General features: G+C 43.2%; 1 protein-coding gene and 1 non-coding gene across 5 annotated transcripts in view; both read left to right on the top strand.

Moving 5' to 3' along the window:
• Tex14 (testis expressed 14, intercellular bridge forming factor) overlaps positions 1 to 21,311 on the top strand; it is a 137,623-nt gene that overhangs the window by 33,689 nt on the left and 82,623 nt on the right. The gene's annotated exons all lie outside the window — the stretch shown is intronic.
• On the top strand, positions 10,065 to 10,279 carry LOC121831972 (small nucleolar RNA U3). The gene has a single exon (XR_006075550.1). It is a non-coding gene; the product is annotated as a small nucleolar RNA U3 (small nucleolar RNA).

The following is a 21,311-nucleotide window of genomic DNA, read 5'->3' on the forward strand; positions in this document are numbered from 1 at the left end:
GTCCCAGCCTGGGCTTTAAAAATCTACTACCAACTGGTTTGGAGTTAATATCGCAGTGGTAGAGCACTTGCCTATCATGGAGAAGACTCCTGGGTTCAAAAGCTTTAGTACTTAAAACAATAAACAAACAAAATAACCCCAGCTTTACTGAAAGGCATCTGAAGTCCCAGGATTAAAACATTTAATTCCAGAGGCAGGCGATCTCTGAGTTCGAGGCCAGCCTGTTCTACAGAGTAAATTCCAGGATAGCCAGAGATGCTGTTACACAGAGAAACCCTGTCTGGAAAAACAAAAGAACAAAAAACCGAGGAGGGAGGGTTATTGAATCCAAGAGTTCAGGACCAGCCTAGGTAATATAAAGAATGATATATCCAACCATCCTTTTAGAAAGTGCTGGCTTGGTGGTCTTCCTGTTATCTCAGCACTGTGAGAGTGAAGCAGGAACATCAGAAGTTGGGGGCCAGCCAACTACATGCTCAGAATATAGTTATACTATCTTTAATTATAGTTAGACCTCACCATAGAGCATTCTCAGAGCCTTTGGCTTCCATCCCAAGAAGTGTAACAAGCAGAGCCTGGGAAGGAGGATCACCAGTTTAAGCCTAGCTTGGGTTACACAGCGAGACCCAGTGTCAGATTGACAGTGACTTAATGTCTAGATTTACATGATGATGTTTAAAAACAGAGATATAGTCTAATATTTAAAAATCCAGAGAATGGCACCAGCAAGACGGTTCAGTGCGTATTTCACTCTGTGCCAAGCTTGGCAACCTGAGTTCATTCCCTGCGTCCCAAATGGGAAGAAGAATCAACTCCTGGAAGTTGTTCTCTGACCTCCACACATTCACTGTGGCAGGTGGGATTTGTTTTTTGTTTTTGTTTGTTTGTTTGTTTGTTTGTTTTTCTTTGACAAACCTCTAAACCAACATTATGCTAAATGGGGAAAATCTGGAAGCATTCCCTCTTAGGACTGGGTCTACTATATCTACTCTTATTGAGTATAATGACTGAAATCTTAGGGTGATATGGCTAAGAAAAAAAAAGAGAAAGGATACAATTAGTAAAGTAAGATGTCACATTATCCCTATCTGCAGATATGATGTTATACCCCAAATTCAACACGAGAAAATTCTTAGATATGATAAACACTTTGAGCACAGTAGCAGGATACAGAATCACTCTACATGTAAAAGTCTGTTGCATTTCTTGTTATGTATGTGACTTTGTTGCTGCAGTCTGCCAAGTGCAGGGTTACAGACTTAGGGCACCACACTCAGAATTCAGTCTTTTGTCTGTATGCCCAGTAATGAACTTGCTGAGAAAGAAGTTAGGGAATGGAGGCATGGTAGAACTTACCTGTTATCTCAGCACTTGGCAAGTAAAGGCAGAAGGTTATCAGTTCTAGGTCATCCTAAACTCTGTACCAAGCTGAAGACCAGCCTGGGCTACATGAGACCTTGTCTCATAAATCACAATTACACAGAAGACCAAGAAAAGGCAAAGTCTTGTATAATGACTGATCTTGGTTATAAGTGTGATTATGTCTGCTACTGAGTAAGAGAAACACTTCTGGTTGGATCTGTGAGATACTTTGTGGAATGGTTAGTTGGGGTTGGGGAAGAGCCTCTCCAAGAGTGGGCCCCATCTTCCCTGGCAGCCTAGACAGAAAGCAGTTTGAGGGGAAACGAGCGCTGCCTTTGCTCATTGTGGGTGAGTGCATATAGCCTACCTTGTTCCTGTCAGTTGTGCCTGCCATCCTTAGACATCCTAACACAGCTTCTGTAGCGCTTGAAATGGACTGAAGACCACCATCTCTCCAGGAATCCTCCAGGTCTTCAGCCACAGACTGGAAATGCTGAAGATGTTACTCTTGCGGATTGAGCAACTGCTGGTTTCTCAACCTGGAACCTGCAGATACCCAGCCCATACCATGTAAGCCAATCTAAGGCATTTCTTTTAAATAAGCATTCATTCTGTTTATTCTGACCATCTACAGAACCTGATGAACACACAGTCCTAAACAGAAAGAGCAAAGTACTTGGTTTCAAATCATACTTCTAGCTGGGCGGTGGTGGTGCACGCCATTAATCCCAGCACTCAGGAGGCAGAGGTAGGTGGATCTCTGAGTTCGAGGCCAGCCTGGTCTACAAAGTAAGTTCCAGGACAGCCAGGGCTACATAGAGAAGCCCTGTCTTAGAGAGAGAGAGAGAGAGAGAGAGAGAGAGAGGGGGGGGGGGAGGGGAGGGAGGGAGGGAGGGAGGGAGGGAGGGAGGGAGGGAGGGGGAGGAAAAACCCATACTTCAAGAGTAGTCTAGGGGCTGGAGAGATGGCTCAGCGGTTAAGAGCACTGGCTGTTCTTCCAGAGGTCCTGAGTTCAATTCCCAGCAATCACATGGTGGCTCTCAACCATCTGTAATGAGATCTGGTGCCCTCTTCTGGCCTGAAGGGACACATGTAGGCAGAACACTATATATATAATAAATAAATAAATAAATAAATCTTAAAAAAAAAAAAAGAGTAGTCTAACCAAGAGCATGTATGACACTCGTACAAAAACAGACAACATAGACCAGTGGGACAGAAGACACAGAAACTAACACATCCATGGAGCTACAGGTATTAAAAACCATTGAAGAAAAGATGCCTCTTCCAAAAAAAAAATGCTACTGGGGAAACTGGGTATCCATATGTTGAAAAATTAACTAGAGCTCTGTCTTATCCTGTACAAAATGAATTAAAAATGGACAGACTCAAAAAAAAAACCAAAAAAAAATGGACAAAGACCTTAATATAAAGCCTGAGATTACTAGAGGAAAAGCTGGGTCTGGTGGCTCTTTGTCTGCAGTCTGTTTCCTGAAGCACTTGAGAGGTGGAGGAAGGAGGATCAGGAATCTAAGGGCATCTTGGACTATAATAGTGAGTTTGAAGACAGTCTGGGTTACATAAGACCCTGCTCAACAAACAAAAATGAAAGGGAAAACATTTTAAGATACAGCACAGCAAGGACTTTCTGGATAATACCTCAATAGCTTAGGAAACCAAGAACTGATAACATGGCAGACCTGCGTATGGTGCAGGTGAGGAGCCTGAAAAGAAACAGCTGCCGGGCTGCGGTGGTGGCTCACGCCTTTAATCCCAGTACTTGGGAGGCAGAGGCAGGCGGATCTCTGTGAGTTCGAGGCCAGCCTGGTCTACAGAGTGAGTCCCAGGAAAGGTGCAAAGCTACACAGAGAAACCCTGTCTCGAAAAACAAACAAACAAAAACAACAACAACAAAAAAAGAAACAGCCACTGCTTGGAGAGCTGCCTTCCTGGGGCTGTGGTGGAGCCTCCACCCCTGCAGGGAGCTAAGACTCAGAAGCTGACTGCAGCTGTGAGCTGTGGCTACTGGGCCAGGGAATGCTCTCCTGGTGGAGATTGGGGTTGTGAAAGGAGACGCTATGGCAGAGGTCATTTTACCTTGGATAGAGGGTTCCAGCTCATTTCCTCATCTCTACTGTGGTGAATCTGGTCATCTTGCCAAGGTCTGATCTTCAGGAGGATGCCTCCCATGTCTTAGGAAGGTAGCCACATGGCCAAGGACTGTAAGGAGCAAGAGCAACGCTACTGGAACTGGCCAAGCCAGGCCATTGGGCTGTGACCGACCACTCAGATGATCAGAATCCCATTCTTGTGGTAAATTTGTTGATAGTAAAAAAGACTGCACCAGCCAGGCGGCGGTGGCGCTCGCCTTTAATCCCAGCACTCAGGAGGCAGAGCCAGGCAGATGTCTGCGAGTTCGAGGCTAGCCTGGTCTACAGAGCGAGATCCAGGACAGGCACCAAAAACTACACAGAGAAACCTTGTCTCAAAAAACAAACAAACAAAAAAAAAAGTGCCCCAAAGTAAAGTTCTATAGGTGTGGTAAACTAGTCACATAGCCATCTAAGACAAGAGAAACCAATATTGCTGTTGCAGTGATCCGGACATCTTGCATGGGAATGCATAACACAGCCTAATTATTTGCCTTTGTTGCCCTCCTTTTTCTGGCTGATGGTTGTCCTCTTCACTGGGCAGAGATTGGTAGAGAGGCTGTTCCCAGGCCAGCGAGCTTTTCTTGTAGTGTAAATGAGGGAAGAGATGGGGAAAGGGCAGCTTCTAGATTTAGTTACAAAAAAAGTTGATCTGGTAGTGGTGGCGCACGCCTTTAATCTCAGCACTAGGGAGGCGGATCTCTGTGAGTTTGAAGCCAGCCTGGGCTACAGAGTGAGTTTGGTAGAGGTGTTATGTATAAAGAGCACCTTTCTGTGGTGTTGGTGAGTTAGAGATTAATGAATGGGAAGAGTTCAGACCAGTAAGCCCTTCTGAGTTTGAGTGTATTCCCATATAGGAGATAAAACTAATTCTGGGAGTGTCTGAACTTCCACAAATAAAGAACTTTAATTTTTAGCATAGTGATGGTCTTGGATTGTCTGACTTTAGTAGCTATTAAGTAATATTGAGTGACATCTATATCAGGCCTTCCTAGAACATACAGTTGGAGTAAACAAATTGAAAAGACAGACATGTTGACGGCTCTGCCAGGGAAATGGGGATAAAAGCCTAATACAGAGCAGCTTCACCCCACTGTTGATGCTGGACATACAGATGGTGATGGCAAAGGTTCAGAGCACTTTTTTTTTTTCAAAGACTGACTTTAAAACCCCGAGTAAACATTAGTGCTAAAGAATTAGCATGAGCCAGGTTGTGGTGGCACATGCCTTTAATCCCAGCACTTGGGGGCTGGAGAGAAGGCTCAGAGGTTAGGAGCAATGGCTGCTCTTCCAGAGGTCCTGAGTTCAATTCCAGCACCCACATGGTGTCTCACAGCCATCTATAATGAGATCTTCTTGTAAGCAGATATTTCTTTCCTAATCCTGGCTGCCAGTCCCAATAACGGACACAGAGGTTTAATATTACTTATAAATGCTTGCCCAAGGGAGCTGGAGAGATGGCTCAGTGATTAAGAACATTGACTGCACTTCCAGAGGTCCTGAGTTCAATTCTCAGCAACCACATGGTGGCTCACAACCATCTATAATGAGATCTGGTGCCCTCTTCTGGCCTGCAGGGACACATGCAGACAGAGCACTGTATACATAATAAATAAATAAATCAATCTTTGCCGGGCGGTGGTGGCACATGCCTTTAATCCCAGCACTCGGGAGGCAGAGTCAGGCAGATCTCTGTGAGTTCGAGGTCAGCCTGGGCTACCAAATGAGTTCCAGGAAAGGCGCAAAGCTACATAGAGGAACCCTGTCTTGAAAAACAAAACAAAACAAAAATTGCTTGGCCAATAGCTGAGGCTTGTTACTAGCTAACTCTTACACTTAACATAACCAATCTTTCTATCTATGCTTTGCCACAGGACTTAGTACATCTTGCCCTCTCTGGCGACCCCTCTGACTCCGCCCTCCTTCTTCCTGTCATTCCAAGTTTGCCTTTCCCACCTAACTTTCTGCCCAGCTACTAGCCTGTCAGCTTTTTATTAACAATGAGCATAATCCACAGCATCTTCTGGTGTGCAGGCATACATGAAGGCAGAGCACTGTATACATAATAAACAAACAGAAAAATACATAAATATTTTTTAAAAATCCCAGCACTTAGGAGGCAGAGATAGGCAGATTTTTTGTGAGTTTGAGGCTAGCCTGGTCTGTAGAGCAAGTTCCAGCACAGGCAGGACTACTCAGAGAAACCCTGTCTTGAACCCTCGACACACACCAAAAAGGCAGATGGAAAAAGCAGCTTAGATCCTAGAAATAAAAATGTAATTTTAGAGCCGGGTGGTGGTGGCACACACCTTTAATCCAAGCACTTGGGAGGCAGAGGCAGGTGGATCTCTGTGAGTTCGAGGCCAGCCTACAGAGCAAGTTCCAGGAAAGGCGCAAAGCTACACATAGAAACTCTGTCTCGAAAAACCAAAAAAAAAAAAAAAATAGTAATTTTAGGGCTGGAGAGATGGGACAGTGGTTAAGAGCACTGGCTGATCTTCCAAAAGTCCTGAGTTCAACTCCCAGCAACCACATGGTGGCTCACAGCCATCTGTAATGAGATCTGGCGCCCTCTTCCAGCCAGCAGTCATACATGCAGACAGAACACTGTATAAAAAAATAAATAAATCTTCTTAAAAAATGTAATTTTAGGACTGGAGAAATGGTTTAGAGGTTAAGAGTACTGACTGCTCTTCCAGAGGTCCTGAGTTCAATTTCCAGCAACCACATGGTGGCTCACAACCACCTGTAATAAGGTCTGGTGCCCTCTTCTGGTCATACATGCTGTATACATAATAAATAAATAAATCTTTTAAAAAAATGTAATTTTAAACTGTTCCAATAAAGCTGGAGGAGGAAGGGGGTGGGGGATATTGGCAAGCTGTATGGAATGAACTCAAAAGACTCTGAATAGCCAGGGATATAATGAGCAAAGTGAATAGATAGTCTATGGAAGGAAAAAAAAAAACCTATATTACCTAACAGGAGATCAATCTATAAAGAACTCCGAAAGTTAAACACAAAAGTACCCAAATTAGCCAGGTATTGAATGAGCAAATGAATTGAAAAGACAGATCTCCAAAGATGGGATACAGGAGCTGGAGTGATGGCTCAGCGGTTAGGAGCACTTACTGTTCTTGCAGAGGACTCTGTCGGTTTCTAGCACCCACATGGCAGGTTACAGGCTCTGGAACTTCGGGGGGGATCTGAAGCTCTCTTCAGACTTACACTAGCACCAGGCACACACATGGTACATGTACATACATGCAGGCAAAACATACACACAAAATAAAAATTTTAGAGATAAAATATAATGGCCAATAAAGATATGACAAAGTGCTGGAGAGAAGGCTCAGTGGTAAAGGTACTGGCCGTCAAGCCTGATGACCTGGGCTCAGCCTATGGGACCCACATGGTGGAGGGAGAGAACTGACTTCTACCAGTTGTCCTCTGACCTCCACATGTGCACCAAGGCATGTGAAGAATGCTCACTATGTAGTCATCAAGGAAAATTAAAACTACTTCGAGATCGCACCTCAAGTCAGAATGGCTATTATCAATAAAATAACAAATGTTACCAAAGATGTGGGGGAACCAGGAACCTCTACCGCTGGTTGGGACTATGGACTGGTGTAGCCATTATAGAAGGCAGTGTGGTGGCCCTCAATGACAAAAACGTGTGGGTCTGCGTATCCAGTTGGGAAGCAGCAGGGGTGGTAGTGCACACTTAATTGGGGGTGACAGGACACCAGTAAGGGAATCATCCAAAGTTTAAGGCTAGTCTTCTCTACATAGTGGGTTCCAGGCCAGCCAGGGCCATGGTCAGAACTACATAGTGGCTCTCACCATGTGTCCCTGGCTGGCCTCACATTCTCAGAGTCCTGAGAGCCTCTGCTTCCAAAGTGCTGGGACTGAATGTCTGAGCCACCACTTCTGACTATATTGAAGGACTTAAAATCAGCATACCACAGGCATAAATTGCTACAATACAGTCTTGTTTGGGCGCCAGGTAACGAAAGCCTTTAAGGAGCCAGCCTCAAAGACTTTCTCCCAGAGTTCGAAGAAAACTCTACAACCAGCTAAGGATCCAATCTGAGGGATAAGGAATGAATCTATGTACACCATGCTCTTTCAGCCCATGTCTTTACTGTTCTAAGTAAGCTTCTGATCTCTCTGCTGTTCCCTTTGTCCTACCCTCCTGTCTCCAGTTTTTACACACAGTCAGCAATTCTGTCACAAGGCTTGAATTTATTTTTATTTATTTATTTATTTTTTTGAGACAGGGTTTCTCTGTGTAGTTTTGTGCCTTTCCTGGATCTCACTCTGTAGAACAGGCTGGCCTCGAACTCACAGACATCTGCCTGCCTCTGCCTCCCTAGTGCTGGGATTAAAGGCGTGCGCTAAAGCGTGCGCCACCACTGCCAGGCTAGGCTTGAATTCTTCCAGGGTCATAAAAGCAGATAACTGCACAAGGTGGGAACTGTCAGGCTTTCTTTGTGACTTAATGTGGGAGTGTCTTTTAAGAGCCTCTGTGACCTCTTAAAGGGAATGGGGTTAAGTGAGAGGGAGAGAGACCTAAGTCAATAGGGAAGTGGAAGAAGGGAGGAAGGGGGTCTGTGTGTAACACTGCATTCCTAAGTGTGGCTAGATAATAAGCTGATTCATAAGCTGAGGTGAAAGTAAGTACAAAGTGTAAAGGATGTGTTAGTGTGAGGTTAGCTTGTGGCAGCACTTTCCTATCTACTAGTGGTGTAAAACCAGTGCACACTTGTTCCCCATCTCTCTAAAGTCTGTCAGCAAACTCAGATATGTTGTAAGTCTGTGTCCTTGGGTGTCTGAGAATGTCTCAGATGAAATACTTTTGCCTAGACACTTAACACTGACCACACATAGCTGGGGGATGTTATCCAAATACCCCAAATGTATAGGGGAAACTAAATAATGATCAGAACACCCACTGCTAAACTGTGGGAAATGAATCCGAAATTTGTAACAGATGGGAAAGGCTACAGCAAGAAAAGAGCCAATTCATTCAAAAGGCAGTAATTAAAAAAACGCCTTGCATGATGGTTTCCTCCAGTAGAATCCTTAATTCTAAGGGGTTGACCTTATCAAATGACGGCTGAGTAATTCCTTCATAATCCTCTAGCTCGTGATAATGGCTCCTGACACAGCCTATATGTCCATCAACAAATGAATGGATAAAGAAAATGTGGTATATATGCAAAATGGAGTTTTATTCAGTCTTGGAGAACTGTAAGCCAGGTGTGATGGGCCACTCATGTAATGTGTATTCTTTTTTTTCTTTTTCTTTTTTTTTTTTGAGACAGAATCTCTGCATAGCCCTGGCTGTCCTGGAACTCACTATGAAGCTCAGGTTGGCCTTAAGCTCAGAGATCTATAAACTATAAAATTATCACTTGCAGGGAAATGGATGAGGCTAGAGATCATCCTGTTAAGACCAGAGACCCCGCACGTTTTCTTCCATAAGGAATATATATATATTTGGAAAGCAGACGAGGCTGATGAGGGAAGGTGGGACCTGGGAAGGAGAGCCGTAGTAGGGATTAATAGGAATAAAGCACCAAGTTATACGTATTTTCAACAGTGATCTATTTTTATTTTACGTGCATTGGTGTTTTGCCTGCATGGATATCTGTGTGAGGGTGCCCGATTCCCTGGAACGGGAGTTACAATTGTGAACTGTCCAGAGGGTGTTAGAAATTGAGCCCGGGTCCTCTGTAAGAGCAGCCATTAACCGCCCAGCCATCTCTCCAACCCCATAATTTTATGTATTTTAAAATATCATAAATAAACGTAGTTTGTATCCAACAAAAATAATAATGAGTCTGGAGATTTGGGATTGTTTTACAAAGGGTTTCACTTTGTGGCTGACCAAAGCTGGCCTTACACTTGGGAAAATGCACTTGCCTTAATGTCCCTAGTACTCTGTCACGCACAGTTTCTTTCTTCTGTTTCTTTGGTCACAGGACAGAATGTATTAGAGGGTGCGGCCACTGAATGGCCATTTTCCCTACGTACTTTTTTGTTTTTTTCTCACGAAAGGCCTCTGGCTTGGGCCAGGAGTCCAACCTGCGTGCCCCGCCGACACGGTGCGGCCGGCTCCGCGGCGCCTCTTGTGGGGCAGATGGGGGCTGAAGGCCGTCGGCTCGGGGAGGCCAGCGCCGCAGGGCGGAAGCCGGCGCGGCGGCGGGCGGCAGGGCCGTGTGTGGCCGTCAGCGACTCGCGACCCAGGCGGGAGTGGGGCGGGGCGGCAGACCCGTCAGCCGATTGGCTGTTTAGCGATCGTATGCTAATTAGGTGGCAGTGGGTTTGTGGGTTTTTGTTTTTCGTGTTTGTTTTCCCCTGGACTTGGAAAAGTGTCGCGGCTCAGATGCCCCGTGGACCTGGTAGCGGAGGCGTTCACCGGGGAACACGGCAGCGCCTGTGCCAAAGCCGTGTGCGGTGGCCGCGCCAGCGGTCCGCCGGCCTCACCGTCAGTTAGATGTGAGCGCGGCGGGTAGAGTGCGTGGATCGCGGAGGAGCGAGGTTAAGACTATACTTTCAGGGATCATTTCTATAGTTCGTAACTAGAGAAGTTTCTCTGACTGTGTAGAGCACCCGAGACCACGAGGACGAGACGTAGTGTTCCCTCCTGAGCGTGAAGCCGGCTCTAGGTGCTGCTTCTGTGCAGCCGCCTCCTGCCATTGATGATCGTTCTTCTCTCCTTTGGGGGAGTGAGAGGGAGGGAGCGCAGTCTGAGTGGACCTCGGCCTCATCAGTAAGGTTACTAAAGTCAGAATTGCCCCCCTCCTTTTTTTTCCTTTTGCTGTTTGTCTTTTTCTACTTTTCTTTATTCCACTTGTGTTGTGACCCACTAGTTCTGTGGTCAGAGTTTAGTTTTTCTTCCTCTGCCAAGTGTCCAATAAACTCTGTACTATTAGCTGTGGTTTCATATAGTGTTCCTGTTGCAGCATGTTTGTGCACTATATGAAAGGATCTAGCCGGTGCTTTAGGTCCTTTACATTGTCATAAGTTGAAGGCTGTAAACCAGTCTGGTGATGGTGGTGGTTTTTTTCCCCCTATTTTTATTTAAGCTGGCTGGTGGTGGCACGCACACCTTTAATCCCCGCACCCCGGAGGCAGAGGCCAGCCTGGGCTACAAAGCTACACCTGCCTTGAAAGCACAAAAACAAAAACAAACAAAAAAAACCAAATTTGTTTATTTATGTTATATGTGTGTATGACAGAAGAGGTCCTCATAATCGATGGTGTGAGCCACTAGGTGTTTGCTGGGGATTGATTGAACCCAGGTCCTCTGGAAGAGCAGAGGACACTGAGCATCTCCAGCCCCACCAGTCAGGTTATATTATAAAAGCAACACTGCTGAACATTCTCCTGTTTTTAGCACCTTTTAATGTGAAGTGTTTGGTTTTTGCTTGTTTTCTTAATTCAAAAATAGAAACAGGGTAGGGCATTGTGGTACACCCTTTTAATCCCAGCCCAGGCAGAATCTGGGGCTGATAAGGTGACTCATTTTGGTTAAGAGCATTCACTGCTCTTCTGGAGGACTTGAGTTCATATTTCTAGCATCCACATCAGATACCATTTTTTGGCCTCTGAGGACACCTGGCACAGATACACATGCAGGCAAAATACTCATACAAATAAAATAAAATAAAAATCAACTTTAAAGAAATATTTTAAGATGCATTTATGTAGTATTTCTTAGGAGATAGTACCATGGTAAAATACTGTCCATCAAATAAAAGTGCCACACTCCTGAGTCGGTTAGCAGAGCCTCCAAGTCACAGGCCAAGACTTTACCTTTAGGGATCATTTCATTTTAATTTTAATTTTTTAAAAAGATTTATTTATTTATTATGTATACAGAAGAGGGAGCCAGATCTCATTACAGATGGTTGTGAGCCACCATGTGGTTGCTGGGAATTGAACTCAGGACCTCTGGAAGAGCAGTCGGTGCTCTTAACCTCTGAGCCATCTCTCCAGCCCTAATTTTAATTTTTAAAAGGTGTGTGTGTGTGTGTGTGTGTGTGTGTGTGAGAGAGAGAGAGAGAGAGAGAGAGAGAGAGAGAGAGAGAGAGAAAGAGAGACAGAGAGACAGAGAGAGGAGAGAGAGAGAGGAGAGAGAGAGCATGCTAGAATATGACTGAGGCCCCGAGGCTGGAGTTACAGGCAATTATGAGCCACTTGACCTGGGTGCTGGCATCCAAACTCAGGTCCTCTAGAAGAGAGAGCATCAAGTGCTTTTTGCTACTGAGCCACCATCTCACCAGCCAGATGGTTTCTTTTACATTTTCTGTCTTGTTCACTCATGTAGAGACCATTCTTGGGTACTGTGTGTATAATGTGTGAGAGAGTCTTGACAGCATCGTGACAGACTTTATGAAGTCTGCTGTTTAACATGGAACAAACCACATCGAATTGTAGTGTAGTAAAAGCTTTGAAGTTGAAGTAAATATGCCAGGAAGCATAGAAAAGGTCACTTTGACCAAGTCAGCTGAGATTTCCTGAAGGAAATACTAATTGAGCTGAATTTAGAAAATATTCAAGAGCTGAAGCTGGAAGGGGTATGTGAAACTGAATCATGAAAACATTTTCATGGAAGCTTATTTTTCCTCTGCCCTAAGAAATTTGTCTGATCACGAAGAATCTACATCCTCTCCTGAGCACTAAGCTGGCTCTTGGTGGTGTTTTACTGCGGTGTCGATTTCCCTTTGATGGCCGATCCTTTGGGAAATGGAGAGGAGAGAACATTGTCTGATTGGTTTTTATTACAAGATTAGTTTTAAATAAAAATTGGGTGTTTTTGAAATAGGGTCTCATGTGTGGTGGTGCATGTCTTTAATCCCAGCATTTTCAAGGCAAAGACAGGGAGATCTCTGAATTTGAGGCCAGGTTGGTCTACAGAGTAAGTTCTAGGACAGTCAGGCTATTCCTTGAACCCCTGAGGAGGTGGTGGTGGTGGGGGGAATAGGATCTCATTGTGATGTCTAGGCAGGTCTTGAAGTGGCAGCCCTGGCCTCAGTCTCCTGAGTGCTGAGGTTACCCGCATTTGCAGCTAATACCTGGCTTTGCTGTGTTTTGTTTTAGTGTTGGCAATTATTTGCTTTCTTTCCTTCTGTTGTTTTCCAGAAAGTGTGTGTGGAATTGCTTTGGTGAGGAATTACCTCTGGTTGTTTGTTTTGTTTTGCTTATTTACTAGCTGCTAACGTTTCAACAATTCCTCAGCCTGAATTTGTTTCTTTGTAAATTAAGAGAGTTAGTAACAGGGGTTGTTGTAAGGGTTAAATTAGATTATGGTAGTTCAGTAATCCCTTCCCCCAATTCTGAAAAGGTTCCTCCCTTCAGTTAGAAATCTGTTTTTCATCCAGTCTTCAAGCAGGCACTCTATCACTGGTAGATACCCCAAGTCCCCGGAATGTTGCCTTTGAAGCATCTCCTTCACCCTACCCCCATCCCAGTGAGTCAGGAATTCACCTTCTAGAACAGTTGAAGGTTCTCCACTTCTTAGCATGCCCCAATTCATGATCTCTTTCATAGATGCCTTGTAGTAGCATCAGAACAGCTGTCTATAGCTTCAAATCTCAGTGACTTCCCTTCACATTTAAAATCTTATAAGGTATTTGAGTGTGATGGTGCATGCTAAGGCAGGAGGATCTTAAGTTCAAAGCCAGCTGTGGCTACAAAGTGAGTTCCATGCTAGCCTAAGCTATGTAGTAAGGCTCTGTCTCAAAGAAAGTGGAAATCCCATTTATTTATTACAGATGTCTCAAAGGAAGTGGAAATCCCATTTATTTATTACAGATGTCTCAAAGGAAGTGGAAATCCCATTTATTTATTATAGATGTCTCAAAGGAAGTGGAAATCCCATTTATTTATTACAGATGGGTAATCCCATTTATTCTGGAGGCTAAGGCGGGAAGAGCACAAAGCCTGCCTAGGCTACAGAATTACTTCAAGGAATGCTAGGATGGGCAAGTAACTAGCAAAGAGCTGGGGAATGCTTAGCGGTAGAGACTTTGGCTAGCATTTGAAAGGTGTAAGTTTAGTTCTTAGTCCTGCTGGGGGCAGGGTGGGGAGAACCTCTTTGTCTCTAGCTCCAGCCTAGAAAACGTGCCCTGGAGGTATTTATTTGGTTCCTGATGGCCCTTTCCTTCTCCTTCTAAACCCTGTTCTCTAAATTTCTATTATCCTGTTTTGCTTGTTTGTTATTGTTTTGTTTTTTGGTTTTTCGAGACAGGGTTTCTCTGTGTAGCTTTGCGCCTTTCCTGGAACTCACTTGGTAGCCCAGGCTGACCTCGAACTCACAGAGATCCGCCTGCCTCTGCCTCCCGAGTGCTGGGATTAAAGGCGTGCGCCGCCGCCACCCGGCATATTTTCAGTTTTTTGAGACAGGGTTTCTCTGTGTAGCCCTGGCTGTCCTGGAATTCGAATTCACTCTGTAGACCAAGCTGGCCTTGAACTCAAGAGATCCTACTGCCTCTGCCTCCGAGTGCTGAGATTAAAGGACTAGATAGATCATCACTGCCCAGTCTAAATTTCTACTGTTTTCTCTTGTTTAGGACTTGGCATTAATTCATTTCTCTGATTAAAGTGCACTTATCTTTCAGTATCATCTGGATGATTACTTTTTAAAATTAGTGTGTGTGGGGAGGGAGGGAGGGAGGAAGGGAGAGAAGTTTGAGATAGCTTATGTAGCCCAAGATGGCTGAAGACTTGCTGTGTAGCTGAGGCTAATCTTGATCTCCAGATCTTATTTCCTCTCGTTCCCAAGCGTTGAGATGACAGATAATGTGCCATCATACCCAGCCTTTGGGTTCTATTTAATGCTTATCATTTTAGTGAAATCAATTATTTAGTCTCTTCAAGCCTCAACTTCTTATAAAACAGATTATAATTAATTGTATTTATTTATGTGAAGCATTCAGAATCATACTGGGTATGTGATAGGCCTTCAGTAGTTAGCAGTTAATATTGTTAACAGTTCATACATCAAAGAAGAAATTAGCTTTATTCTACTAAAATTTCAAAAATTGTAACAAGTTGACCTGGACCAGCAAGTGGGTTATTTATCCGTGACAGACAGGGTCCTGAGAGGACCAGGAGATCAGAAGATGATAAGAAAGTTTGGGGTCAGAAGGTCTTTCACAAGCCATGTTTTATGCCAAACAAACTTACTAAGAAATACAGCACCTTATATACTATTTCCAGGGGAGAAATGGACAGAGTCAGCAGAATCTATCATACAATGGGGCATAGTCATCAGGAGGCTAATGAAGCAATATTGCACAAAGGGAACACAGGATATCTCAAGAGCTTTACTGACCCAGCACACAGTGGCCCTGGGACTGCTAACTATAGCCCTATACACTGGGAAGAGGAGGGTTCTCAGGACCCAAAGGTGCAGTTTTCACAAGGCTGTCATCTGTCAGTTCAGCCAAGCATATTCCTGGTTTTAGAGAAGGAACTACCTTCCTTCTACACACAATAGTGCCTCAGAAAAGCTCCCGAGGCCCTGGCCCCAGGCTGTTACTGGATCTGCCAAGGTGTTTCTGGTTTTGAGAAGGAGCTATGTTCCTTTTTCATATACCAGGGCCTCAGGGAACGCCTTGGATCAGCCCAAGCCTCATCCAGTAGAACAAACATGGTACAAAATCTAAAAGATTCTGTTTCTGAGCCCTGGCTTTCAGTCATATTGTGGCTTCTTTTATTGTTTTATTAATAAATAAAGCTTGGGAGTCAAATATTAGGGAATAAACCTGATTGATCTATGAAACAACAGAGAAATGATCACCTGACTCTCTTCTCCACCTCCCCAATCAAAAAGATCACGCATCTTTAAGCCCCACCTTATTATCTCTGTGTCCCTCTGAGTCCACCAGAAAAATCTATGGTCCACTCCGTTGGTGATCTCTGAGTAACAACAAAAACAAAACTGAAACATTTCCCTCTTTTTGTCTAAATAAAAAGGAAAGGTTTCATCTCTAACATAGTAAAACTATATACAATAAGAACAATTATCATCAGGAAAGGCGCAAAGCTACACAGAGAAACCCTGTCTCGAAAAACCAAAAACCAAAAAACAAAAAACAATTATCAAGCATTGTCTAAATAAAAAGGAAAGGTATTAACTTTAACAAAATGAAACTATATATAAGAACAATTATCAAGTAAGAATTACATTCATAATATCCAGTCCACTTGCATTTGGCAAATTCAGAGAAAACAATCCATTATCTATCCTCTCTTGGTGAGTCCAAAATTTTGTACCTAATTTACTTTCTATTATAACTAAGGAAAACTGTAACTATAACTATCTAATTTTCAACCCCATCAGTGACCCAAGGGATGTATTACCTGAGTAAACAGGAAGTGAAGAGCAAACAACTTCCAAAACTATAGAAACAACAGAGACCTCTGGCTATCTGGACAGTCACCCCAAGGTTCCTCTGCAATGTTGGGGCACCCATCTTTTGGCCTACAGGCCTAGAATATCTGACAGACTTTTTTTTAATGAAGCAGGAAGGTTTGAAGGACTGTCCTACCTTGTCTTGGCAAAGTTCAGCAGTTGCCTTCTTTTGTGTCCCATTTGTCCAGTTTGGACAGCGTACTGTCAGCAGTTGAGGCAAGGGCAGTTTCTTGCCCAAATGGCTAGCTTTGCTACATTGACAACAAACTCTATATGCAGGTTCTTCGATGTCCATCACCCTTTTTTGAAGTAATTTGGTGGTGCCAAGAGCAGCAGATGTGTCTCATTATCATGAAAAGCCTTATGTTATTAAAACATTTAAAATGCCATATTCTGTAGGTCTCTGAAGTGCTTGAAGACTATCTAGCTATTTAAAATATATCTGTTTGACTTTGAAAACTTAACTAACATGACTCTAAGTTTGATTGTTATAGATGATTAACTACTAACTTGTCTTTTATTATCCTAAATAGCTTTCATAGACTAAAACTTTACATTTTTAAATGAGCTGCATAGGTACAATACCTCAAACAAGAATAGAAACATATATACAGTAATAAACTTATTACTGTATAAGTAATAATACAAATATTATTTGTAACAAAAATAACCTTAGATTTGTATCTGTTGCACCCAGAGTCCCCCAAAGACCATCAAGAGACCAAATACGATGCAAAAGCAAAGAGTCTTTTTATTGTTGCGAGTTAACTTGGGCCTCTCCATCCATTTGACGCAGCAGCAGAGCAGGAGAGATCCCAAGTAGCAGTGGGGCAGGGTTTTTATAGGAGGTCTTGGGGTCTACAGACTACATAGGAACAGATTGGTTTATGCAAGTGGCAATCGTGTTAGTAACTTTTAATTGGCTGGGGTTAGTTGGGGGTTATAGTTATCATTTTGGGGCAGGCCTGGACAAGTCCCAGGCCTTGTCCTTGAGCTGCTGTGGAGGCTGGCAGGCCTAGCATGTACTGACTGTGGGGGTTGGCTCAGTGGTCCAGGCTTGGTGGGTCCTATCTCCCTGTCCCTGATGGCAGGGGCATCAGTGATTGTCTTTTGTTCATAGACCTCCCAGAAACTGCTTGCTCAGTCTCAGGAAACTGAAATTGAGGCCTGATCTCTGAGAGAAGACTGAGCAGCCTGTTATGGCATCTGCTTGGCCCTTTCAGTTATCAATATACAAAAATATCTTAAACAAGAATAGAAACATATATAGTATAACAAAAATAACCTTAAATTTGTATCAGTATACTAAAATCCACACCAATGTAAACTATTTGAGACTAGTAGTTGCTTTTTAGTTTGAAAGTAGATTCAATAATCTACCCTTTCCTCCTACCATTCCTACATCCTCCCTTTTTCTTTTCAGAATGAGATCCCTGAATCTAACCTCCTTTGCTTAGTTTTTTTCCCTGACCAATAACAACTTGCAATCAACCCCCCTAAATGATAACAAACATCCACTGAATGACCAAAAACCACCCACCCCACCTCTTAGGAATGTGGATGTTGTGTTCTTAAAATTACTTTCTGTTGTCTGTGGGTGATGGCATCTTTAGGGGACCCTGAAAAACATTTAGATAAAGATCAAGTCCCAGGAGAGGTAGCTATTATCCAGTCTTAGTGTGATGGGAAGTTCTGGCTGGGGTATCTTAGCTAACCACCTTGAAATTGTCCTGAGTAGTTTGTAGTCCAAAGCTGATCTTTGGGTGATGTTTGTCAGCTTAGTGGTGTTACCACAATTCAGATGGAATAAATCATTGTGGGGCCCCATCATCCTTTTGGAGGTTTCAAAGGTTGCTGTTGGGAATGGTCATGGTACTGCATAAAACTTAAACATTTTAAATGTCATATACAGAAGATCTCAGAGAGGTTAAAGGACCATAATCTATTAAATACATCCCGGGTACATGAGCTTAATTCCTAATTACCTGCTTCAGATTCAATTCCAAAATCATATACAGGAAGCTAGATGAAGCCTATTTCTAGAATTAGTTAGTACTCTATATGACCATTAATATCATAACAGAAAGTTTAAATATATGTATATGTAAATATATATGTAAATCTTTTTTTTGAGATACTTATACCTTAAGAAAAGTTTTAGAGAGTGAAAATAAAGGGATTATGAGACTAGTGACACTAGAATAGTCCCTTAATTTTGGTTTTCTTCTGTCCCATACCAGGTGGCTCTTTTGACATGAGACAGAGACTTTGGATTTTCCTTTAACAGGCATGCTTGGGTTTAGAGAAGGAAAGAGCTGTGCTCCAGCTCCAAAGCCAGCTTTAATTTTTAATTGAGTTGGGACTATAAAATGACCATTTTCCTTATTTGACAGCAGAAACAAAAATTTGGGAAGATTTATGAACTTTTTTTCATGTTGAAATATGCTATACCATTAAGCCAGTTTATTTTTTCCCTGGGACATTTTCTCTAGATGATTTGTCCTTTTACTTCAGATGTTTCATTTGTCCAGTGATCTTCAGAGTCTTTAATTGGATGCTTTTATTCTCCTGGAAAGACAAAAATAAAATCCTGCCTCAACCCTAACTTTGGGGAGTTTTCCTTTTGGCAAGTTATGTCTGATCAAATGAAAGACAGTTGTTAGTCTTATAAGTTAGTTTGGATTGAATGACCAAGCTGTTTGATGAACTATCTATCACCTTTCCTAATCAAGAGGTCTCTCCTGTTCAAATCCAGTCTTTATCAATCTTGATGGTAGCCATAGCTTTTCTTCTGTGGAAACAAAAGCAAAACCTCTTCCGCAATGTAACACATATCCTGGTTTCCATTATGAGGTCAACACATCTTTGAACTATACAGGCTGATTTAATTCAGCAGTTTTTTTTTTCCATTACCCATTGTCTCTCCACAGCTGTCATTCCTTTCTCATTAGCATTAAGATGTTAAAGTTAATAGAGCAATGTGTAATCTGTTTCTGGGGATCTTTATTACTCCTTTCTGTTTCTCCTCCTCCTCCTCCTCCTCCTCCTCCTCCTCCTCCTCCTCCTCCTCCTCCTCCTCCTCCTTCTTCTTTTCTTCTTTTTTTTTTTTTTTCAGAGCTGAGAACCGAATCCAGGGCCTTGCACTTGCTAGGAAGCGCTCTACCACTGAGCTAAATCCCCAACCCATGAACTTCCATTTTTTTGTTTGTTTGTTTGTTTTGTTTTTTGAGACAGGATTTCTCTGTGTAGACCTGGCTGTCCTGGAACTCACGGAGATCCACCTACCTCTGCTTCTCAAGTGCTGGTATTAAAGGCATGCACGACCACCACCCAGCTCCTTTCTTTTTATTCGGCATATTTTTAAAGTGTGATTAGATCTTTCTGTAACTGTCTGTCCTGTAGGATTGTGTGGTATATCTGTAGTGTGCTTTATATTGTAATGTGCAAAAAACTGTTTCATTTTACTAGAGACATATGCTGGAACATTATCAGTCTTAATTTGTACAGATATACTCATGATGGCCATGACTTCTAATAAATGTGTAATTATAGAGTCAGTTTTTTCAAAACTCAAAGCAGTTGCCCATTGAAATCCTGAATAGGGGGCTGGAGAGATGGCTCAGCGTACAGCCCCTGGTCACCAGGTAGTCTAAGATGGTGGCCCTTCCCTAAGATGGAGTCTGCAGAGTCAAGTCTAGGCCTTCATATTGCCTTCCCAGTCCCTGCGGCTAGACAGTGTGGGAGGGCACCAGGCTGCCTGAATGACAGCTGGGGGTGAGCGGCTGACTCCGGCGGCTGCAGAGTTGGCAGGCAGCTGTGGCTGCACATTTGGGGCTGGAGTGTGCGGCTATTGCAGGGAGATCTCTATGGGAAAGGCCTGCTGGGACAAGCTGGAGACCCTCTGGCACTTGGGAAGGGGCGGTTTTAAAACCACATTATCTTCCCACACATTGGACACCAGATATTGTGGCTTCTTTTATTGTTTTATTAATAAATAATGTTTGGGAGTCAAATATTAGGGAATAAACCTGATTGATCCACGGAGGAATGGAGAAGTGATCACCTGACCCTCTTCTCCACCTCCCCCAATCAAAAAGACCATGCGCCGGGCGGTGGTGGCGCACGCCTTTAATCCCAACACTCAAGAGGCAGAGCCAGGCGGATCTCTGCGAGTTCAAGGCCAGCCTGGTCTACAGAGCGAGTTCCAGGAAAGGCACAAAGCTACACACAGAAACCCTGTCTTGAAAAACCAAAAAACAAACAAACAAACAAGACCATGCATCCTTTAAGACCCTCCTTATTATCTCTGTGTCCCTCTATGTTCCTCCGAGTCCACCAGAAAACTCAATGGTCCACTGTATTGCCCATCTCGGAGTGACAACACAAATAAATCTCCCAAAACCCAGTCACTCATTCGCTCGGCCACAGTTACAGTGACCTATTACTATCTTACTAATGTCTGAAAATGAAATTCTGGCTGGGTATAATCCTAGCACTCAGGAGGCAGAGATAGGAAGATTGCCTCCGATTTGAGTACAGCTAAGGCTACATAGCAAGACTCAATCAATCAGTTTAGTTTGAAAAAGGAAAACGAAAGTCAAATTCTTAGGCTAGTTATTTTGAGTAACTGCTATGATTTACCAGTCGCCACATTCAGTTAGATTCTTACTTACAGAGGCAAAGCCTGTGCTTTCCTTAGCTTTCAGGGACCAGGTTACTTTTACAACCAGAGATTCTAAATACAATCTTATTTTATTTATTTATTTGTTTATTTTTGAGACAAGATTTCTGTGTGTAACAGTCTTGGCTGTTCTGGAATTCACTCTATAGACCAAGCTGGTCTTGAACTCACAGAGATTCACCTACCTCTTCCTCCCAAGTGCTGGAATTAAAGGCCACCATTGCGGGCATATTTTAAATTTTTTAACCTTTATTTTTAAATTATGTGTATGAGTGTTTTGTTAGCATGTATGTCTATGCACTACATACATGGAGTGCCCATGTTGGCCAGAAGAGGGTGTCGGATCCCCGGAACCTAGAGTTAGAGATGGTTGTAAGCCACCATGTAGGTGCTGAGAATAGAATCTGGATCTGTCAGGCTTCTCAGCAGGTGCCTCTTTCCACCGAGCTTTCTCACCAGGCCCAGATTCCATGTTTAGTCGTCTGCAATCTCCTGAAATCTATTCTCTCATTCATTATTCTTCTCTTTCTCCTCCACCCCTACCTCGTGTGTGTGTATTCCTGCATATGTGTGTATGGCAGCCAGAGGTCAGCCTTGGGTGTTGTTCTTCAGGACAACTGTTCACTTTGCTTCTTTTTTGAGACAGGATTTCTTTTGTTGTTGTTGTTTTTGGTTTTTCAAGACA

The sequence above is a fragment of the Peromyscus maniculatus genome, chromosome 8 (assembly GCF_049852395.1).
Source record: "Peromyscus maniculatus bairdii isolate BWxNUB_F1_BW_parent chromosome 8, HU_Pman_BW_mat_3.1, whole genome shotgun sequence".
Lineage (NCBI taxonomy): Eukaryota > Metazoa > Chordata > Mammalia > Rodentia > Cricetidae > Peromyscus > Peromyscus maniculatus.